General features: G+C 29.6%; 1 protein-coding gene across 1 annotated transcript in view; it reads right to left on the minus strand.

The window, feature by feature from the left end:
• Nucleotides 1-23,712, minus strand: part of LOC116770634 (neuroglobin-like) — a 49,416-nt gene that overhangs the window by 24,897 nt on the left and 807 nt on the right. The gene's annotated exons all lie outside the window — the stretch shown is intronic.

Below are 23,712 nucleotides of genomic sequence, written 5' to 3' on the forward strand. Positions count from 1 at the left end.
ACCATCGCTAATTGATCTTATCAAATTAGCTCCACTCGCATTTATTGTAACAAAAAAGCCAATTTAGACTCCTAATTTGTTCACAATCATTATAATGTCGTCTTAAAAACTCAAATATATTTCAAAAACTGGTACTAAATGAATAAAGAGAAGAATATCTCAACTTGCTAACTAGCAAAAGTAAGACAAAGGTAAATCCGAGGTAACTCTATTAGACTATTATATTGTGAGTGCTAGTTCGTTAACTGAATTAATTTGTCGGTCCGTAGTAGTTCAGTGACATTGTTATTGAAGAAATTATTAATGTATTATAAATGCATATAAACGTTAATTGAGACATTTGTCTAAAAATATAAATTTGATAAACAAATGAACTTTGAATGAAAATTATTTTTGGTTCTTTAAGAAATTGTAAGCTGAACTAGCTCATGACTTAAATTACATTCATATATAAGTTTCTCTTTAAATGAAAATATAAGAGCTTCTTATAATATTGTTTTGCTACTTCTGACATTAATTACGTCTCTAAAACGTATTCGATCCGGACAACGTACGTCTTCAAAAAACGTTGAAACATTCGCTCAAACTATATATTTTTTCAGAGAATTCAGTATTCCGTCAGCAGTTTTTCACGCTAATATAAATTTATTTAGACATTCCATACACGAAACCCGCAAGCAATTTGACGTTAAGTGATTATGGAAATATGGACGCTAATATCCACGTAATAGCTCGTTTTTTTGTGTGTTACGTAATAAGCTTAAATATTCTGTCACGGTTTGTCATGTTTATGCCCAGACATGCGTGAAGGTTACCATATTTACGAACGTTGGTACGGTTACCAAAAAAATACAAATTTATTTCAAAAACAATAATTTTAATACAATTGCTGTTACAGTTTTATTTTAAATATTATTCGTGTTGTTCTGCTGCTGACGGTACTGAAGTATTGTGTATAAGTGTTAATTTTATCATGAATAATTGAATTTGAATGAAACCAACCGTATATTTATATATGTATAAGCTCCGAGACAAGGCAGCTGTAGCTTACATTAATTTGCATATTTCAAGTTAAACACTAATTGTTCTGTTGATCGTACTTGTATACATTTTTCATATATGCTAAGTTCATTACAATCATTTCATTTGCTTCACTTTACAGCCTGATGCAATAATTTATTTCTTTTCTATTTTATGCTTATATAATAAAAAAATATAATTCCATCAAGTCTTGTAAGGAAGGTTTAAAATCATGAAAAATGTGTGACAACATGACGTTGCCTACAAATTTCTGTGTACGAGATAGCTCTGATACGAGTTGGTGGTTAATGTTACGTACACATCTATACAAGGTTTAATCATGGAATTAATTTCCGGTAAGTTCAGACAAAGTGAAAAATAGTCGTGTTTTATTCTACAACCTTTTTTATGAGGCCATATCATTTTTATTAATTTTTCATTCTACAAATGTATGTTACAATTTTGTTTTCTATACGAAACATTGAATGCATTTAGTTTAACTGTTGTTAAAGCTAAGCTTGTTAGCTACGATCCGTATCTTTTTACATTTATAGATTTCATCTTAGATGGTTGCGTTCCCACATGAATATGATTAAACTTTCAGTAGTGTCCCATTAATTTTATAAAGAAAACAGAACGTCTTCCAACAAAAATATGGTTTGTGTTTACAAACATGGTTGTATCTCGAAATAAAATAATTCAAATATGAATTAGGTATTTCACTAAAGGGCGGAGTAGAGTAAACGGTCCTGTGTAAACTTCGACCATCATGATCAACTAACGATTTTGGTCGGTCTTTTAAAATTAATTCCGATTGGGTTATGGAAGACGGAGTCATGGTTTGTATTTTTTCTGAAATATTCTTATCCTTTTTTTTCCTTTCTTAAGCTTTAGTACCAAGTTTATTAACATGCATTTCAATAATTCATTGTTTTAACCAAATGTACTAATAAAAGCATTATATATAACCTCTTACTAAGCGGTCAAATCATTGTGAAAATGAGAAAAACAAATGTATAATAATAAAATATATATATATCAATAAAACTAGAAAATATTTTTAAAACTTTCCGAACGATTATAAAACAAATTATATTCTTGTCTTTGACATATTCATTTTTGCAAATTTAATTGTCTAGTGACGAGGGTCGCCGTTACGGTGCGGAACAATTACGATAAAATATAAAAGTGTTTGCAATCATTGGGTTGTTTTGTTATAATATGCTTTGAAAATTAATTAAAAGTATGTAAATAATTCAATATTATTTTACGATATTGATTATAGTTTCAGTTATTTTTCATTCGATAGTTATGTGAGTTAACATGATTATACAGGAAGTAATTCGGTATTGTAGAAGAGTCCCGATGGAAGTCATGTGTGATATTTATTTGGTTTACTACATTATAACCAAAATTTGTATATATATCTTGTTAACATAATTGTAATTAAATTATTTCTCAGAATATTTAATGGATTAAAGTTAATATTTTGCCGTAAACTTTGTGAATATAAAAGTATGAAATGAAACAGTCCAATGTTAAAATTGCTTCAAATTCTCCACGGATACATTCTCCCAGTGGATAGCTCAATAACGTTTGCCAACCGTCAGACTTAAACTAATAGTAGGAATATAAAGAATTTTTGGCTGTGTGGCCAAAAACTATAGGATTTGACATTTTTATTAGTTAGATTAAATTTGTGTTAGAAACTTTCCTTTGAGCAGAGTACGATTAACATAAAAATACATCACGTTGTACATGCATTAAACCAATGGGTACTAAATATTTAACAATTGCTCATAGAGCCATGTTTAATTTAAAATAAATAAAAATATATCAGTGCTTTTAAAAATACAATATAAAATACCTAACAATAACATATTTTTTAATCCCAAAGGCACAAAAATATTATATAATGATTGAATCGGAACAAAACAGCGTTATCCCTGAGGGCGATTGCTTTACCTTTTTGAATCCATTTAGATAAGTCCAACATTTGGAATGAAAACGAAAATTGAAATATTCTACGCAATACGGTGAGTATAACATGGTACGTATATGAGTAGTTTTAATAACTCATAAATCGTTTAGACTATTAACTTCTGTGTCATGTGGATGAAAATTAAAATAAGAGGAATAGACTATAACGTAGTTCTTATAAACGAATAAGAACCAATAGACAAATAGCAATATTTCATTTACAATTATATATGAACAAACAAATTATATTAATTCCTTTCTTTTTTTCCCTAAAAACCTCATAAACAGAAAAGTGAGTGCGTATTTTTATCAAAAAAAAAAAATACATAAAATGAATTTTCACATAAACAAGTATGAAATGTTTAACGAGAAAATGAAATGTTGGTATATGTTATAGGCAAATAAGCAAACAATGTGTGAACACATATTAAATTAATATTTACATAGGAATAATTAATAGCGGCGATATTACAGGCCGTTTAATATAATTGAATAATAATTATTCCAAGGGGAGGGATGGGCGAGGGTTCGAATAGTGTACAAAATATGACAAGAACATTTAAATAAAAAACTAATATTTTCTTATTTAATACCCGTTTTTTATTATTTTGAACACGTACTCCTGAAGTTTCGGTCACTTTGCAGCAACCGTCACGGGCAGGCGAGATGAAAAACGCGATAAAATATTATTAAAATTAATATTCGCAACAGTCTCAGAGCTCATTGTAAGAACATTTAGAACTTTATTTTAAAAAATTTGAGACCAATCTAGAGAAATCCCCAGAGATTCCTCAGTGGTAACGTTGTTTTGATAGCATCCAAACAAAGAAGTAATAAATCTTACTTGATATAAATTATTTATAGAATTTTTTGAACAACACTTCAAACACTAACATCGTTTTTTATGTCCCAACTCCCAAGCAGTGAAACATTATGATGTCCAAATAAAAGCTTGGAGACGCAAAGTAAAAATACGATGACACAGTTTGGGGCTTCGAGGACACAAATATAAATTGAATAGGATATTACATCTGGTTGAGACGATAGAGAGCGATTATGTTCAACATTTTTAATGAAACATAAAGTGTTCGACGATTCAAATATAACGAATAATTTAAAGTATTATATATAGTCGCTGGACAAATACTAAATAATGACAATAAAGTCAACTATATACAACGGTATATTCATTATCATTCTACATTAGTAGCGGCTGACAACAGATACACCTTAGTCACTTAAATCTGTAATGACGCCTGTTTGTAAAACTTTTCATTTGAAAATCTTTTGTTCTATATTGAATTGGGATAACGCCTCACCACTCGCGTTGACCGTAACTTGGAGCGATTCCAACCATCTGGTAGTTATATGACTATTGATGGAACATTTTAAATATGTCCTCTGGTAATCTATTTTAATATCATCGAAATTCTGCGATTTCATTGTCTGTCGTCACGTTTATACAAATATATGAGAAATATTAGAGCGGCCATTTTCAATAGAAAAATAATGAGCACACATATTATGTGTCCTCTTGTTGATATAATGAATCAATAAAGGCTAAAGAGCAAATAGTAGGCGATAGTATGTTATCAGGGATTTGAGTGGGTACCGATAAAATCGATACTCGTGGCAAGTTCGGTCTTGCACTTACAGGAGCGGAGAATTGTAGTATTTGATCATACCTTAATTGAAAAATAAAACAGTGAATTGTGTTGTTGTTGTTTGAATAAAATGTTTTAATAACTAATAACGCTTTCAAGATAATCACTGAATTGTAACATTTCGAAACTTGCGAGTTTGGATTTTAAATATTCATTAATTCTTTATTCTGTATTTTAATTTAATTCAATTGTAAGCTTAACATTAAAAACATCTTCAATGATAATGTTATACGAATGAAAACATAATTGTAAATATAATATAAAAATTATTGATTGTTTTTGGATCTCAGTTACAGAGGAGTTAGGAAGGTATTAATTTGATAAGTACCTCAAAGAATCTCAAACAAATATCCTAAAACTTTCCTTTGTGTTGGAGTCGGATTGCGTCGGAACAAAATACATTATGCTGAAATCAAGTTCCCACCCTCTGATTGACGATACACAATGAGTATACGAGGAAATGAACACAATGTGCCAAACTTTAACACTCATTCAATAGCTTTGACATATAATGTCATTGTTACAGTTACGTATGATCAGTCAGATTAAACCTTATCGACTATTATCCTAAATAAATGAATATGTCCTTTGTTTTTCTCTACCATTGTTTTACTATTTGATTAATTCTCAGCAAAAGTATCTCAGAGTGATCGATATTTTGTTATCAAGACGATGCTATTCACTTCAGGTGAAGATAAAAAATAGATTTCGTATGTTTATATAAACTAAGTAAACATCGAGAGCTCTGCCGTTAGACAGATAGACCGCACGCCCGACTGCCGCTTGTTTATTTTCATATTTAACAAACATTTTAATGTTAAAAGGAACGTGAAATTTAGAACAGATTTCAATTTAGTTTCATATTTAACATAGACGAGTTAAATGTTATACATATGTATTATTTTTAGCTAGCTATTGTTTTAACAAATAGAAAATACTAAGGTGCAATAAACAAAATAACCGAAGTAGGTTACGCATAATTCGTAAATATATCTGGAATACATTACGTGAATAAGGTATGAGTGAATATATGAAAACTAAATCTGAATTATACATATTTCATAATATTAAGATTACTCTTACTAGTAACTATATACAGCAGGTAAAAATATTAGAGAGCATATTATTTACGTAGATTTGTAAGAGATTTAAGCCACTGTTTACGTAAGCGGTGATAAATGAAAGATAAATTGTAATCTGTTCTTGACATAAACTCATTTCAATCGGAATGCAAAGACAAGTCTCCACTAGAATACTTAATACTAATCCTTGGGAAACATTTTTATATAAAATCATCATTATAAAACAATACTTTAATTTGTTATATGTATATATATAATTGCGAACGTGTTCCTGAAGTCTGCTTGGAGATTAGGGAAATACGTAGGCTTGTTTATTTTGGAACGAAGCCTAAGTGCAAATATTATAAAAATACACTCTCTAACTCCATAAAACTCGCCTTGGTATTGTTTATTTGTTTATCTTTTTATATGAAATTCATATATAAATTTGAGTGGAGTGTACCACAGAGTTTAAAAAATATAACGCTGACCCATTTTTTAATGTTGTGGAACATTTATTAAAAACACTCTTTATAGAATATTTCTTATTGTTCACTGAAAATAACTCAAACTAGAAAACCAATAGAAAGACTCAATGAACACAACAAGCGAACCTAACAATAAATAGCAATTTCTTCCAGGTAACATTTTTTAAAGGAACGGATAAATGTAGGTCACTAGGTTAATGTGTACTCGAGATAATAATTCCACATTTATACGATAACTAAATATAAGATAAAAATAAACAAGTTAAGCACATTATAATATAATTCATGATAATGTTCGTTAAATAAGACGCTCGATTCTGCAATGAAAAGGTCAGGGAGCTATATTCTTAGCAGTAAATTTTTAGTTATATAAAGTTTTTAAATAAGACGTAAATAATATTATTAAATTGTTCTTGGTGATGTAAAGTTGTTTTTGTGAACAAACGAGGAAATCACATAAGAAGGACAAATATATATTGTGTTGGTTTAAATCGTTTAGTATATAGCAATGAATTTAAAAACTTTTGTTTTCTTACGAACAACATAACTGAGGTCATTTAAATTTTATGATTAAAAAAAAATACGTTCAATATGAAAATAATTCAGACATTTTTATATTACAAGATAGTTAATATTAACTATATATATATGTTTGTATTCTTGTCAAGACGAATTGAGAGGCACTTCTGTTGATTGCAGATTAGAAAGAAATAGTAGTCTTTGTCAAGTACAGATATGTTACATAAAGAAAAGGCTTTGTAGATATTAAAGTATAAAAATATAAATGATGCTTAACGAAAATGCCGATACTGAAAAAGGGGGTAGAAGAGTTCTTACATGTGTTATTTTGTTTGTGATTGTTGTTAAGATTAACAAACTCCGATGCGACTAATGATCTGTTGTTACCAAAACGATCCTTTATAATAATAAGAACCAAAATAGAGATATTAATCTCATTGTCATGTCACCAAGGATTTATACGAAGGCACTTTACGAGATTGCAATATTATTAAACGCTACAAACCGAAGTGCACATGTTCTTACTGGTTAAGCTGTCTAGAACCAAGAGATATTTGGCTTGCGGTTCCACCAATATGACTTGGTACGGCTAGTAATTCCTTGAAAGGATAAATTTGTGAAAATGACTTGTGAAATATATTTCAGGATGTGAGCTTAGTAAGTCTTGATTAATGCTTTGATATTGTTGCCAAAAATTATTCTGTATCTGATAAATTATAAAATATCGAAGAAAATTGTAAAACGTTTGATTTTTATGGAGTGCAGTTAACTAGTGGTCAATATATGGTTTTTTGGTTCGGTATCTCGGTAGAAGGGGGAAGCATATACCGACAACAAGCGGAATAATTCCTACCTTAGGAATCTTAAATCTACCAAATAAGATCAGTGTTTTCGGGACCGAGTCAAGGCTGATTGAAATATGGTTTAGAGAATTTTATAATAATTTATTTAAAAATCATTTAAGTCCATCAATATAACAGAATCGAGAGCAAAATTGAATTTCTAAACTTCCTCCAAATGAAGATTGTTTATTTAATAACTTTAAGACTTAACTTGTTATCTATAAACTCCAGTCAACATAATTAATAATTACTTATACCTTAATTTTTATTAAACAAAATTTTTAATACATAACTGGGTACTTATTTATCCAGGCGGTATATTCTCTATTAAAAAGTATTACAAAACCTTAATAAATAATGTCCATTTGTTAATTGAAGTCTACTTATTATGAGCAAGAAATCTTTAATGAGATCTAAGATTTTCGCGAGTATTCATTTAAATGAAACTAGTATTATTCGGATTTACTACGCGGATTTTATTATTTAAAAACTACATAATCCCGACGTTTCGACGAGGTGTGCCCGTCTGCCCGTGATCACGGTTGCTGCAAAGTAACCGAAACTTCGGGATTATGTAGTTTTTAAATAATAAAATCCGCGTAGTAAATCCGAATAATACTAGTTTCATTTAAAAGAAATCTTTAATTTTATTTTACTAGGAAGAGTACGTAATAACAAAAAGATCTAATAGTATCTTCATAGCAATCATGCCTAGTATTTTAATTGAATGTGTAATAATATCATTACCTCCCAAATATTCAAGTTTAGTCGCGATGTAGTTTAGACCTCTAGCGAGACCGAGGTCACCGCTTATTCTACTTCCTCTCAAATAACAGTTCCATCGTAAGTTGTTAATTGGATCCTATGTAGTCCCAAATTTAATATGTTACTTTGCAAGACGTTTTCTAAAGCACTCTTACCAATAAAATATATGTATATATATATTAACTTCGCAATTTTGTTTATTATAGATTTTGAAAGTCAGTCAGCTAGTCAATTATTCTTGTTTTTGTCTACCGCCAGAGATTTTTTGATAGCGAAGTAAATCTTACATTAATTTCGGATCAACTGGAATTAAACCGTAATTTCGCCATGAATTCACTTTTTCTTTTTACGCTCGAATATTCGTGACCTAAAATTCAAATACTAGTTTCTGAACTGACTCCACGTCCTTGTCATATTGTCATCTAAGCCATTGTGCATTAAAGTGATTAATATTAATATATTAGGTTTCTAAAACCATTACGTTTATACGGCAATGCTCTGAGAGTGATAAATTTGAATTCTGCCGGTGTCGTGACCTTTGTGTGATCCTTTCAGATTGGGGTTCTCTTGTAACATTTATTTCTTAAAACATAAATTGAAATCATTTTTTTTTCTTTTCATATGAAATAAACGCATACAGTGTTATAAGAGTCACTACTGAACACTAGCAATAGAGACCTCAGGCTAGGAACTAAAACATTCAAAGGCGCAATCAAACATTTGGGTCGTTGGTAGAAAATCTTTTTTTTTATTCTAAGGTTTCAGCAATTAAAGCACAAGGAAACAGGCGATGGCTAAACCTTAAAGATAAAAGTTGCCGTTACTGCAAATCTTCTTAAATCGTATGAGAATACTGTACAGAAATCGTGAAACTAGTTGTAAGAGAAATTACTTTGGAAGACTCTTTTAACATTTACAGTTTCAAAAAATCAGTAATATTTCAAAGCAGTAATAAAAATATAATGAGTAAAAGTAGCATCCAAGTAAGAAATGTCTGTTAGATGGTTTTAAGGCCAAAGTAATCATTCAACAAAAGGCTAATATCACCTTTAGTAATACATCCGTCACAAGTCAGATTAATCTCTGGGATAGAGCCATTAGACTCGAGCCGACGAGCCTCTTTTCGTTCACTTAATAAGGATAGGCAAAGTGAATCTAGAGAGTTTATTTCGTACAATCATTACTTCACTGCCATACAAATGTATTAATAACCAGTTTTCTCGTATAAAAATATTAACCTCAAAAAATATTTGTATGAATAATATTAAAAAAGGTTAGCTTAAAACTAGTTTTAGGTAAACTATTAAGAAATCAGTTCTTTGATGTTATTGTCTTCTTTTTAACAATACCACAGTTAGTATGCATTGAAATTAAAGTCGAAATGAAACAAAAATTTGATTATCCCGAAATACGAAATGTTGAAATAAAAAGATAATTTTGTAAACGATTTATAACTAAATAAATGTACCATATTTCTCTGTACTAAGTCAGTCATATGAAAGTTGTGAAATTAAAATTACATCAATGTACTATAATATCATCTATTAGTTAAAGTAATTGTTAATTGGGGAAACTGATCGGCTATAGCTAATCACTAATGAAGCTAGCAACCGAATTGTTGCTTTCAACTGTTTATCCAGATGCAAAGACATAATTTATGAATACAAGTTCAATTCAGTGTGTTTGTGTATAAGTCCTGACGGTTCCCAGGGAGCTGCGTAATTTACCCATTCTATTTTAAAAACAATAAATCCTTGCACAGGAGGATGATCACTTGTTTGTTCAACTGTTATGTATTCATAGGTAACAATAGTAACAAACGATAACGGAACGGCAACAGATAAAGGAAAAAGATAGCTTTCAGGTTGGTGTCTGTAATATTAAATAAATCTTGAAAGATAAATCTATTTATAATAAAATATTAATTTAATTCACACTTCAATAGTCAATTTACTACGGGTGCGTAATCGTCACTTATATATTTTCTAAGGTTCAAGTAAAAATGTGGTGTAGTTAGGGAAATAGTTTGTTACTATGAAAATAATCGAATATGAAATAAGTTCACTGAACTCAATACAGTAAAATATTAAGTATATGACCTAGTCTTCGATAAATGGTCGTTAAAGATATTGAAAACCGAAACTGCTAAATCGTCTTTTCTTTTTACTTTCCATTTTCAGTTTTATGTATTAAATCTTTGCTATATTCTTTCAATAAATATATTGAGTCTATGTTTAGATAATTGTATGATATAATTTAGAATAAAGTAAAATAAAATAATAAGACTTTCGCGAGTGATTTTAATAAAACTAATACCTTTTCGGATTTACTACTCGAATTTTTATTATTTTAAACTACATTTTCACGGGCAGATATCTCGTCTGCTCGGTTCTCATCTCGTCCTACGGTTGCTGAAAAGTAACCGAATCGTGGGGACGTCTCGTCTGCCCGTGATCACGGTTGCTGAAAAGTAACCGAAACGTTGGGATTATGTAGTTTAAAATAATAAAAATTCGCGTAGTAAATCCGAAAAGGTATTAGTTCTATATCAAATTAAATAGTTTGATTAAATTTTAATGGGCTATTAAAATAATACAGTGTCTACAGAAAATGAATTCTCATTGTTCATCGTATATAAGACTGACACACTTAACTTTAAGAATGTATGAATAATTGAAACCTTGTCTCATTAAAGGAGTATAATATACAGTGGAAGAAATTTTTGTTAAGATTATTTTGATTCATCAAAAACAGCTTACGAGCTATTAGTTAAGCAAAAATATAACCTTATATACCTTATTGTTACGAATAAATTAAACACATATATGTATATAAATGTAGACCTATTTATATGTCTACATTTTGTCGAATTTTGTCGAAACAACCTTTGTATTATGAATAAGAAATAAATCTCTCAGCACAAACAATCCAAACTACATCAACATAATGGGAAAAGTGGTTATGGACTGTATAAAGAATGGACACATTTTCCATTGAAGATGTGAAAAATTCGAATCGGCCGGATTTTCATTTGCATGCAACTGAATGTAATGTACAGCTTATACAATATTACTGGCGCAGTGAACAACTACGTGACCACTTAGATAACTCACATCCCTATATATTAACAATGAAAACTTACTCATTTATTCCTTTTATACTATATTAACTATATTTATTGTTGTGTTTAAAATGTTTAAGGAATAATGACGTAATTTAAATACTGGTGACGATCGCTTTTGTAATGTTAAAACTTATCAGAAATTTTCAGTTTCGTTAAGACATGAAACTTTTCAATATCCGCCTTTTCTTTACTTGATCTGAAATGGTACGGACTAAAATTACCTAATATTACCTGTCACTACTAAAGAATATGATTTTTTTAAAGTCTTATACAGAACTACGTTGTGTTCTGAATACAATAAAATAATCGTACACCATACAAAACGTTACATACAATACATTTCCAATCTTTTTTTGACTTATGACAAAAATCTTAGCGAATTCCGAATTTATTTTAATAACCAGTAAGGTATTATTGTCTGTATAGTTAACAAGACAAATAGACAGCGAAGGAAGTGGTTTCATTGGGAATTTTGAATAAAAAATGTTGACTATTTCAATGTTTAAATATAGAAAAATGTGAGCAGAGAGCAGCTTTAAATATACATATTGTATGAAACATTTTCAATGTGTAAGTGAATAAGGAATAGAAACGGTTAAATAACGATTATTTTCAACTAGAGAAGAAGAAGACAGAACGTTATAATTAAAAATACAACCAGAGTCCAGATCATTAAAATAAATTTATACGTCGGCGAAGTTTAATTGTGTCCTTATTTATCTCTCCTGAACAGAAAGCCTATAAAATCAAACACTCACGAGATTTTATTTAGGTTAAATGAAGAAAAACCCAAATTAAAATGTACTAGTTTTATTTTCCCTCCCATGTTGTTTATTGCTCCTAAATACAATGAGGGTGCTGGCCGATAAGTTTTGTCTCGTTAATTAAACCAAATTAAAATTTACTGCCATCTCTGTTGTTACTAACTGTTTTGTTACAGAACTAACATTTATATTATTAGTGTTACAATTCTTACCATACACAATATATACAAAAACTATTAAAACTTTCGACACTTTGACATCTCATGAAACATTATTCAAAGCTACGTCGAATACTTTTAGCAACTTATATCACAATAACTCAGTGTTGGAGACTGGAAGCCATAACATAGGTAAATGAAATTCTCCTCTGACTCGGCGCTATTCGTTATTATCGAGATTCTGGCCACGCGTCACTTAGGACAGGATGATGTAATAAATATACCTCTTGACATTGATCCAACTTTCTGTAATATTCCAAGCCATTGAAAATTTCTGAGCCAAAGAAGCATGTTTTACTTTCAGCTTAAAACATTATTATATAACATATAAGCAACTTCAAATAAAAATAAAATATAAAATATATAAACTGTTTTAAATGTAAAATAAATTTGAATAACTTTCATTAATTTTATTTTAATATTCGCCATACTATTTGACCGACAGAGAATTTCAGCGTTTGAAATTCCCCTTTCCATGGAAATTTAATAATATTTACAAATTACGAGAGTAAAGTTATTACGAATAAAATTAATAACGACCAACATTGATAGGTTATGAATGGTTACTAATCATAATTTATATCGCAACTTACGTTTGACAAAAGCGAAGTGACCAAGTAATTGGTTATTAACAACTAAAAATAACATATACTGTCTCAATCTGACGTTATTAAAATTATCGACTACACCATTACATGTAATTTTATTTCAATATAAGTAACGTTGTTTTTTTTCAAGTTAACAACTGTGTGTTCTTAAAGCCTCAAGGCATCGTAAAAAGCAGTTTCGGTCCATACAATAAAAGATTACGCTTGATGTACTACGAACTAATTACTTTTTGCCAAGAAGTGTCTACAGTGTCCTGAAACCATGTTAAAGATCATCTTGAATATCGTCTTCGAAATTGTTCATTTATAACAATGGAAAATGAACCTTTCATGCAGGCGGTAAAGACGATTATAGGACACGGTCTTTGTTTCACAAACACAATACCATATGAACCGTTCGTTCAACTTACGCTCTTAAATCGTTACAGTAAATCATGTTTTTGATTAACACCACGTCGAGGGCACCCTAATTTGACTCGGCCTTGATATGACTCTTGAGAGATTAATTTTATAGCAAATAGAGTATGAAATAGATATATGGGAAGATGACGAAAATAAAGTGGAGTAAAGTAAGTCTTTAATACAGCTAATGGTTATTATTATATGGAATTAACAAATAACACGAGTGTATCAATTACATACAGTTAAGTGAATTTTATACAGGAACCAAAAATTAGTAGGCACATTTCCATAAATCCCTTCTTTATATCACGTTTTTCTGTTATTTGATGTTAAAATGACGATCTCTGGAATTTTGCGTAACACAAAAATTAATTAGGAACGAAGGTACGTCGTTTTTTTAATAAAATATTTTCATATTTATCACTTACTATCTACTATAATTCTCAGAGAGTATGAATCCCGAATATTGTCTTAAATAAAACTGTAATTTATTTTATTTATTACAGAAGAGGTAGGCAAAGCTTATCTTGATGAATTAAAAAGTCGGCTGTATCCATTTTAAATAAACAGAAAAATATCGTAAAATATTACATTTTAAAATTATAAGCCGCTTGTATTTTATTTATGTACCGAACAAAAACGAGATTAAAAACTGTATACGTACAATAATGTTATACATTTTTTTTATCCAGTGTCCCGAGGAAATAAATAGCTCTTCGACGTGTTTGTTAACATTTTAGAATACTATTTAGAATTAATGTAAGTGCTGTCTGTGTACTTAGAACACCAACTTTTTATTTTAACATAGTCATACTTTAAATTTATTTAGTGACGTAACAACTTAAAGCTACACATATGTGTAGATTAACCAGAATATTTTTTACCTCATAAAACTTTTATCTAAAATATTTATATATATATATATATATATATATATATATGTATAACTCTATCAAAATAAACTACAATAGCAACAATAGTTAACAGCTATATATAAAATATATTTTTTGTATCTCAAATGGATCTCCTTTAAAATGTAAATCTCATAAGCAAGGTTCGTTTAACAGGAACAGATTTCATTTTTCCTCTCCACTGCTATTCTTAAACGGCTTATTGATACCAAATATATAAATATGACTGCTCGTCCGATTTTTTCCAAACTTAAGGAGCGGTGTCGTGAGCTTTATATTCAAATAGAAATCCAGCTGCGACCAACAGCTTAGCTTATAAATTTTATTCCATAAGTTGTTCTTACAAAAGATGTTGTCCAAGAACCAAGTATAAGGTAATTGAACAAGAGAAATTGATGAGAGACAAAAATTTGGTAATTATTGTAAATGATAAAGTAAGGGGTGGAGTGGTGATACTGTTAACAATGTTTTATTTTAAATTAATTAATTTAGAATAAATAATTCATCAATACCAAAATAACAATTATATGAAAATTATAACTGTGGCGACAAGACTCTAAGACAAACAAAATATTATTTTCATGATATAAATTTCATGAAAAATAAATAAATTTCATAAAATCTAAAAGGTAATATTTTATATTTGTAATCAATACTCGATAGTGTTTCAGGAGACACGAATAAAAATATTAACAGTGAATAAAATTACTAAATTTATTACTAGTATACGAAAAGAAGTTGAAATATGGGCCTATAAAAAAAAAAAGGTGACGGAATAGATTTGGTCGTTGTGGGGAAGGAATGAATGACAGGCGAAAAAATGGCAAGATTAATTGTTGATTAGAGAGATCAAGAGTAGCTTCTGTGAGAGGTAAAGATGTATCAATAACCTGAAAACTATATCCTAATAAGAGAGCAGACGAAAATCTATCTGACAACTGATTCAAATATCATCGTACATACAGTAACATTATAAAATATTCTAGGAAACTTCAATATAACGTAAAAAAAACTTATCCTACTCGATTTACATCAAGACGTAATCCAACTTAATTAAACTATCCTTAGCAGGACAAATATTGAGTGAGCCCGGAACCTAAGGCCTTGGAAACTCGCATTTACTTTCTAAATTTATTTAACCTTTCCAACAAACTAAAACAAAAAAGCTTTTTACCGAACCGAGGAAAAATATATTCCTTTTAAACACAACATTTATATTTCAAACGTATATCTATATATATAAGTCTATCAGGTCTAATTGAATAAAACATAAATAACAGTAATCTGGGTACATTTCATTTCAGGCTCTGAAACTTGGAAGTAATTAAATAACCTACAAAAAATATTATTACACGATTAATCTTAAGATAAAGAGGCTGGAGAAATTTTTGGTAAAAGGGGCTTTTGTAGAAATGTAATTTTTTCTACCATAATTATTCTAACATTCTCATTTTTTCTATCATGAATCTATGAATATCATCAGAGTAAGACATATTTCATGCATGTTATTATTAGTTATATAGTTAATATGCAGAGCAATTTTTAGACATTGAATTAATATTAAAATGTATGCTTTAACAATTCTCAGCAGTCGTTAGTTGAGATTAAAATAAATAAGAAATTAATAATTATATAATATACTTATACCGATTCTATAATAAACATAAATATTATTTAATCTTAATTATTTTTATGAATAATTTACCGGTACGATTATATAACAATATTATCGAGTCGAGACCCAACCACTAGTCGCCTAGACAGACCGTCTAGACTCTAGACGTACAAATAATAAATTTATAGGAGTTTGTTTTTCTAATATCTGTATAACATTGTAATAAATATACTCATATTTTTTTATTTTTCTAAAAAAATCCTTGTGTTATATAAACATTGATTGGCCATTCAGAGAAATTTTAATACAACCTTGATAATGTTTACGATTATTTATCAAAATTATGATAAAGTTGAGTCTAATTTTTATCGTTTATATGTTTCGGTAATTTCAAATACACGAGAAAAACACCGCTTTACATTGAAAATGATGCTTTACATTGGTACTTTAAATATTTATAATGATTTAATAACGACCGACTAAAAACTACTTCTATAAAAACAGGGTTTTTCACAGAATTACGTATTCAGAAAGTAAAAATTAGCCCTCAAGCACTTGTGTTCATACAAAAACTTAACAATTTTTTTGCACAGTCGACTTCTTTACACAAAGTAATTATCACACATAGTATATAAGTATTACGTACACATAGCATCGTTATGTTATATGTAGACCAAAGAGTTTTAATATATAAATTAATATCAGAGTGCTCTGACAAAATAACGAGGTTATTAGATAAGACTATAAACTGAAGTATAATGGAATTAAAGCATAATATACTGCATTAAGTAATTGAAACTTTCTGGACTCACAGTTAATCAATCTTGGTATATTTTCAAGTTTTAAAATATCGTTGTTTCAGTCAAATATTTTTTCTAGAGAGCAGTTATAATATTATTACGTTAATATTTCTTTAATTCCTAGAACGCTATATCAATATCGAGTTCGGTGGACCGTCGTAGCTGAAAGATTTTCAAAGAAAAAGATATCCAAATTACAAAACGTAATATCTGTTGCCTTCATAAATTCTTTGTAAATGACAACAACTGAATTTGATCAAGAGCCGAATGTGTGTAGGTTGAACGACTAAATTATACTTAGACTTAGGGCTGATAACTTATTTAAATTACCATCATTTTTAATACACTAGATGCAATCAAGAGAGCTTTTTGTTATTATTAAATAAAAATGATGAAGAAAATTTATAATATATTAAACATGTCAGATCATATTTATATTTATAACGTATTCAGTCTTCCGCATCATTTTCAGCACAACCAAATGGTCATGGCAGGTATTTAGCATGAAGGCTCTCACTGACGTTTTCGCCCTCCGTATTTATCCCTCTACACGGGGTTTTAAAAGTGAAAATCATTTTCCTTCAATATAAACAATACTCAGGTCTTTATATACCTAATCGGTACAAACAATTTCGTCGCTTGTTTAGTTAAATAGTTAAGCATCTGCTTTGTCATGTACGATATACGTACATATGTATGTAACATTGAAATGCTCGCTCATTTATAATTTCTATTTCAATAATGCAATATATATATAATAAAGGATAATGAGATTTTAAATATACAAATGTACTTATGATTATTATAAGAACCATTGCTTTGTAAATATTAATCAGATGTATTTTATTAAGCAATAAGACAAAACAAAAGTATAAGCGTAGAATATGACACTCACCAAAACAAACTTCAGCACACACAGCCGTTGGACGGCTGACGCGAGACTGAACTTAAGCTGAGATGACGTCACAGATTATGTCAATAGATGTGTTGATAGGTAATAATACAGAAATTGGCTAATCATAACATATAAAAGCATTAAAATGAAATGCTAAGAAAACTAACAATAGCTTTGAAATATTTAAACGCTGTTTATTCGAAATATAATGATTTTGTATGTAATTAATATTATTTTTTATATCGTCCAAACCCTTCCAAATAGCGAGTCATACCAAAACTTCGTCAAATATTGAATAATATCATTTCAGTGGACTTTTACTTTGGGTAAATAATTTTATTGAAAAAACTTTGATTCTTCAACATTCCTTTATTTATACTATTTTTTTTTTACTTTTTTTAAATAAAATAATCATATCTAATCAATGGTTTCTTATAATACAGTATTAAGAAAATGTTTTTCATTTTGAAGACAAAATCATCATGTAATACTCTCAGAGACAGCGTTCGGTTAGCTTTTATACCAAACCATATATCGACAACTCTATGGAAGGTTGTATCTCGCCGTCCCTCTCTATCGCGAAGCCTTCAGGTGTTATCTCTGTCGCACGCACTCAACCAACGAGGTATGTATGCGCGGGAAATTCTCATCCACTGAAGGCTCCACAAGTTTCTCTGTTAGATTTGCGAACTGAGCTTAAAATTTTCAAATAGTGAAATCAAACAATACTCTAGATTTATATATTCAAGCAAACGTTTCAGTAAACTAAATCATATGTATAATAATAACGTACGTACGTAATAAATTATTTTGTTGAACTTCACATTTTCTTTTATAATCTCGTTTTATAACTTAAGTACTTCAGCTTATGACTTATTATATTTAATGAAGGCTTTTAATTTAACAAAGGACAAACGATAATGTACTCCTATAATTCAATTTTAATTAATTGATAATAGTCTACCAAATATTAATTATTGATACAAAGTATTTGCCCTTTATTCCGAACCTTTTATGAAATTGTCGTAATAAAATGTCAAATTCCAATAACCTTTTTCATGTGAACAATTTCAAACCAATGGCTTCTATTGAGATTCCGATAATGTTTAAATTTAATATTTGAATAAACTTTCACTGATTGTGATATCGTTATGATTCGATTCATTGGTCACAATGTTTGAATGACATTGAGAAATGAATATATATATCGAAGCGAGAAGCTTTTAATTACGTCATTAATATAATTATGGACGATTAAAATTATCAGGTGTCACCTGCGTACCTGTGCAAGTGTTACAACAATGAGTTGCTTGGTATAAATAGAGGCGAGGGTGCAGATTAAAAATACCGCTCGATCCATTGCAGGGATCAGACCTCTTCGAAATAAAGGATTCGTCAAACTGTTTACGAGATTATCTTCAAAAGCCTGAGAGCCCGACGATAATCAAAAATAAAGGCATTCGTAGCAGCAGTAATGCTGACATCACTGTTTTAAAAACGATGAAGTGACTCTAAATCCGACGTGTAGTATGTTTGTTTTAATAAATGTTTTGTATTCAAATGTAACATATACTATGTTTAAATGTAAAGATCACACAGAATATAAAAAACGAGAAACGATCCAATAAGTTTCTTCTGTTCTATTTTAGAATTACGTGTAAACATTTTATTTGTTTTACATAAAAAGTTTTAACAAAAGTTTTAATGGACACGGTCGGGTGTGAGTCTCTCAATCTGGTACAAAACACATCCGTGTGGGTTTTCCCTTTCATGTAACTTTAACCTCCTAAATTCGTGTAAATGATGGCTTGTTGTTATTATAGTAAAGTCTTTTTAAATTCAAATAATATGAAATATTTAACAGATTCCATTTTATGAACTTGATTTATTACGTCATGGCTATAATTTTCGCATACTTTGTTTATAAAACGTCTGCCTTTAGTTTATTTATATTCATAATACAAATATTTCTTTATGTATTCTCAACGTTAAATAGTCTTGAATAGAATACTAGAAGCTTAAACAAAGTCTAAATGAATAATATTTTTCTTATTAGGTGACTTATTCAAACCTATCCCATCGTAAGTGTATTAGAAAGATCCAAGGCTACTGAAGAGTCATTTAAAAATTATTTTATTAATGTTACGAAATAAACTTCATTTTGATATTAGAAAAGATTTAAAATTTTTAATTGACCAGGACCTCTAACTTTACTGCGTAGAAATATCTTCCCACAAATGTGAAAAATAAAACCTAGGAATTTTTGTCGTACAAAACTCTTTGAGCAAGCCTTCTCTTGAGAGTGATTCTCGAGTAAAAGTCTTATTTGTCATAATAATGAGGCCTTTCAACATTTCCATAAACTTCCTATGACAGCGAGAGGTTATCATAGGTTTACCCATCGCTTATCTTCCTCGTTCCTCTTGGCCTGTCGAAGTTCTGTCAGGATATTTTGGACACGATAAACGGAGTCTGGGCAGAACCAGAAACGAATAATATGATTTAATTTTCCTTTCCACAAATCATCTTCTGCATTTTGTTTATTGAATGCTAAATACGTTCCACAGAAATAAATAATTAGGTAACTTGAAACACTAAACAAATCACCATTAGGTTCAAAATCAAACGTAAAATTCTCCGTTGCCCTATTCGATAGATGGACAAAACCTATTCAAATTTAATCACTTATATTGACGATATCATAAATATAGGAAGTCGCTTTAGCTTATTTGCTATAGGAGATGATTCTGTTTTCCATAAATATTCTTCCTTCCTTTTATAAATTTTATAAGAACATTTAAATATTGAGGAAATTCTCATATTTGTCAAGTTAACTTATGAAATTGAGTTCTCAGATTGCTTGGATTAAAGCGAACTCTTTGATGTTAAATTCCTTATCCGAGCTTATACTATGTGTTGGAAGTGTGACAAAGGCTTTACCTTACATAAATCATGTGCAAAAAAGGTATTAAAAATCAGATATTTGTATCACGTTGTGTATATTATTTCCAGGTGGTAATATATATACATATATGTCAATCCTTTTCTCAGTTATAATTAAATTATAATATTTAACTGAAATAAATAAAAAGTAGTTATTTTTCTTTGCTTTTCTTTACTTCTTTTCTAAAGTAATAAACAATGAACATATTTTCATTATTCTACAAGGTTATAATTACCTATTTCATAAACGAAACGTTCATTATCGGATTGGTAGAATTAATTCTTATTAAAATTACTCAGGGTAAAAACGTTGTACAAGGTAAAAGTTTCGGTTCAAATATATAAATTTTACACAATTATTGGAACCGATCAAACGGAGTTCTGAGGTTTGATGAGATCAATAATGATATTGTAAATGGTTATGATTATTTGTGATCGTACAAAATTTGTAATTTTTTTTTTGAACATATATAAAGTCCACTTTTTTTTCATATTAACCTACAATTTACGGTAATTAATTTTGTACACATAAGGGTAAAAGTACTGAAAAAACTTGCTATATCTGTGGGAAGGCAGTTGGAACTGCTGAGCATTTACTGATGGGATGTAAGGTACTCCAATATAGCGGTCAATACTCGCGTCGTCACGATAGGGTTCTGGAAATCATATGTGAAGTGGTTAGTCTTCCGGTAGCCAGAGCGCAAATGGAAATAACCACAAACGAGCAAGGTTTTGTGAGAGAAAGCAGTAGGGCTACAAAATCAAACGTGGAGCCTTAAACTATCCTTTAAGCGGCTTCGGATTGAACTATAATAATGGATATGTATGAGAAACAATATAATATCCCAAAGGATATTTGTGTGTCGTCCTCCAGACCAGACATATTTATGTATTCGCTAATTTTGAAGCGCCTTCTGATAATAGGGCTTAGAGTTCCTTGGGAAACCAACATTCCCAAAGACCATGCCATCACGGTCAATAAATATAACGAGCTCACTAACGAACTCATTTGAAATAGGTTCGTCGTGGATTTGTACGCAGTAGAAGTGGGAGCGAGAACTCTAACGGCAAAATCTCTCTACAACCTACTAACGGACTTGGGCCTATCTAGAACTAATATCAATTCATTCTTGGAACGTACTTCGAAGGCAGCCCTAAAGGGTTCTTTTCAAATTTGCTTAGGTAGAGGGAGGAGCTTGGACGGTGGAGGTGAGCGTTTAACGCGCGTTAGATCAGTCTCTTAAACCTACACCTGGGTCGCAAGTCCCAAGCACTGTTGAAGCTCCTCTCCCTGCAACGCGATGGACCCGGCACCCATGAATTGGATACATTATTTTTACGTTTAGAATAACAAACTAATGAACGAACTACTGTTTCATATATTTATTTTCATTATTTTAAATCTGTAACAAAACGAAACCACAGCACTGTTTGTTTAAGATATTTCCTGTGATATTGTTTATTATTCTTTTATAAAAACGAAGCTTTTATTTCCTATGAAATTGAAATAGATCTTTCTATAGGAAATAGAGATTTTGAACAATTTTATTTCTATTTTATTTTATAAATGTTTTTCTAGATATGAATATGATAATAAAAAAATATTAACCTTAACCTTAATACAAAACAAAGACATGAAAAAAAAAACAGCGTACTAACGGCGGTTTTCTAGATAAAAGGCAGTGTGTAACAGACAAGTCAGAATATAAAGATTTTTTTTATGTTAGCTGCAATATTAGTATATATATACAGCAAAAGTACAACAACATATAAATATAAAAAAATTTAATATCTCATATAAATACTTTATTAAAATATTTTTCCTTAAGAGAGAATGTTTGGATAAGTGATTAAAGCAGAAAGGAAGTGAGTTTTAATTTATTTAATAAATGATTATATATTTATTTCAAATATTTCTATGATCACAGCTATAGCTATGGGTTAGGTAAGGTTATTCTGTTTAATATATAGGAATAAAATACAAGAATTAACTAGTAAATTGACCAGAATATATCTTATAGTATTTCTAGAAAACAATCGAATCTCGAACGTTCCATTTAAATTGTGAGCGGATGCTGGGATTCGTTAACTTTACAGATTTCAGTACATCCCACAAGTTTCAGCACAATTGCGTCATAGAAGACCAGATGGCCGCGGTATCTGTTAGCGAACAAATCACTTACAAGACTTGCGGTTACTTTACATATACTTCATGTCTATAATATATTATTTAAGGACGTGTCCTTGGATGATAACGTGGAATCACCGACATACCAAATCATACAATCAATCACAATTACATTTATTCTATGAGGATATCTTTTAAATTTATTTTTAAGCCACAAATGGCATGTTTATAGAACAAAGTGGGACGGTAGTGGGTGTATAACGTTATGTATCCTTAGTACTTTTAAAACTTAATGTTTTAAATATTTCATTAATTAAGATCGAGAATAGAAGATACGTTTTTTTATTGTAATTCATTAAAGTTAAGTGCAGAAAAATAATTAATAAAGTCCCAAAAAGTGTTCCGTCTCACATTTATCAGCAAACGACGATTTCATTAAGAATCTTTAATTGTATGTTAAATCTAATTTTATAATAAACTATCATGAAAACACAAACACAATTTGAGTGGTTTACGTTAAAAAAACATAACTTACGTTCGCCATAAAGCATCATCATAATACAAGAATCCGAATCTATTTTAATCTATTTTTATGACTATAACGCATAAATTGTGAGTTTTTTTTTATGTTGCTATATTCGTGTAACAGAAACAATTCGTTTTAATATATGTACAATATACATTATCGCATCTGCATTAATGCGTTGCTCAGAGAATAAGATGCGTAAACAAATCTATTTCTAAAGCAGTTAATATATTATAGTTAGGATATTAAAGGGTACAGACGACGCAGTAGGGGGAAGACGTGAAAGTAGAATAGAATGGGGCCAAGGGCGTTATAGTTTCAGACCGCATGGGTCTATACCGTGAAATATGAAAAAAAAATCTTTTGTTCTTAGAAACTGTATAAGTATGACATAGAAAACTGAACCAAGTCAGCGCCAATATCAACCAAAAATTATTAA

The sequence above is a fragment of the Danaus plexippus genome, chromosome 7, assembly GCF_018135715.1.
Source record: "Danaus plexippus chromosome 7, MEX_DaPlex, whole genome shotgun sequence".
Taxonomy (NCBI): Eukaryota; Metazoa; Arthropoda; class Insecta; order Lepidoptera; family Nymphalidae; genus Danaus; species Danaus plexippus.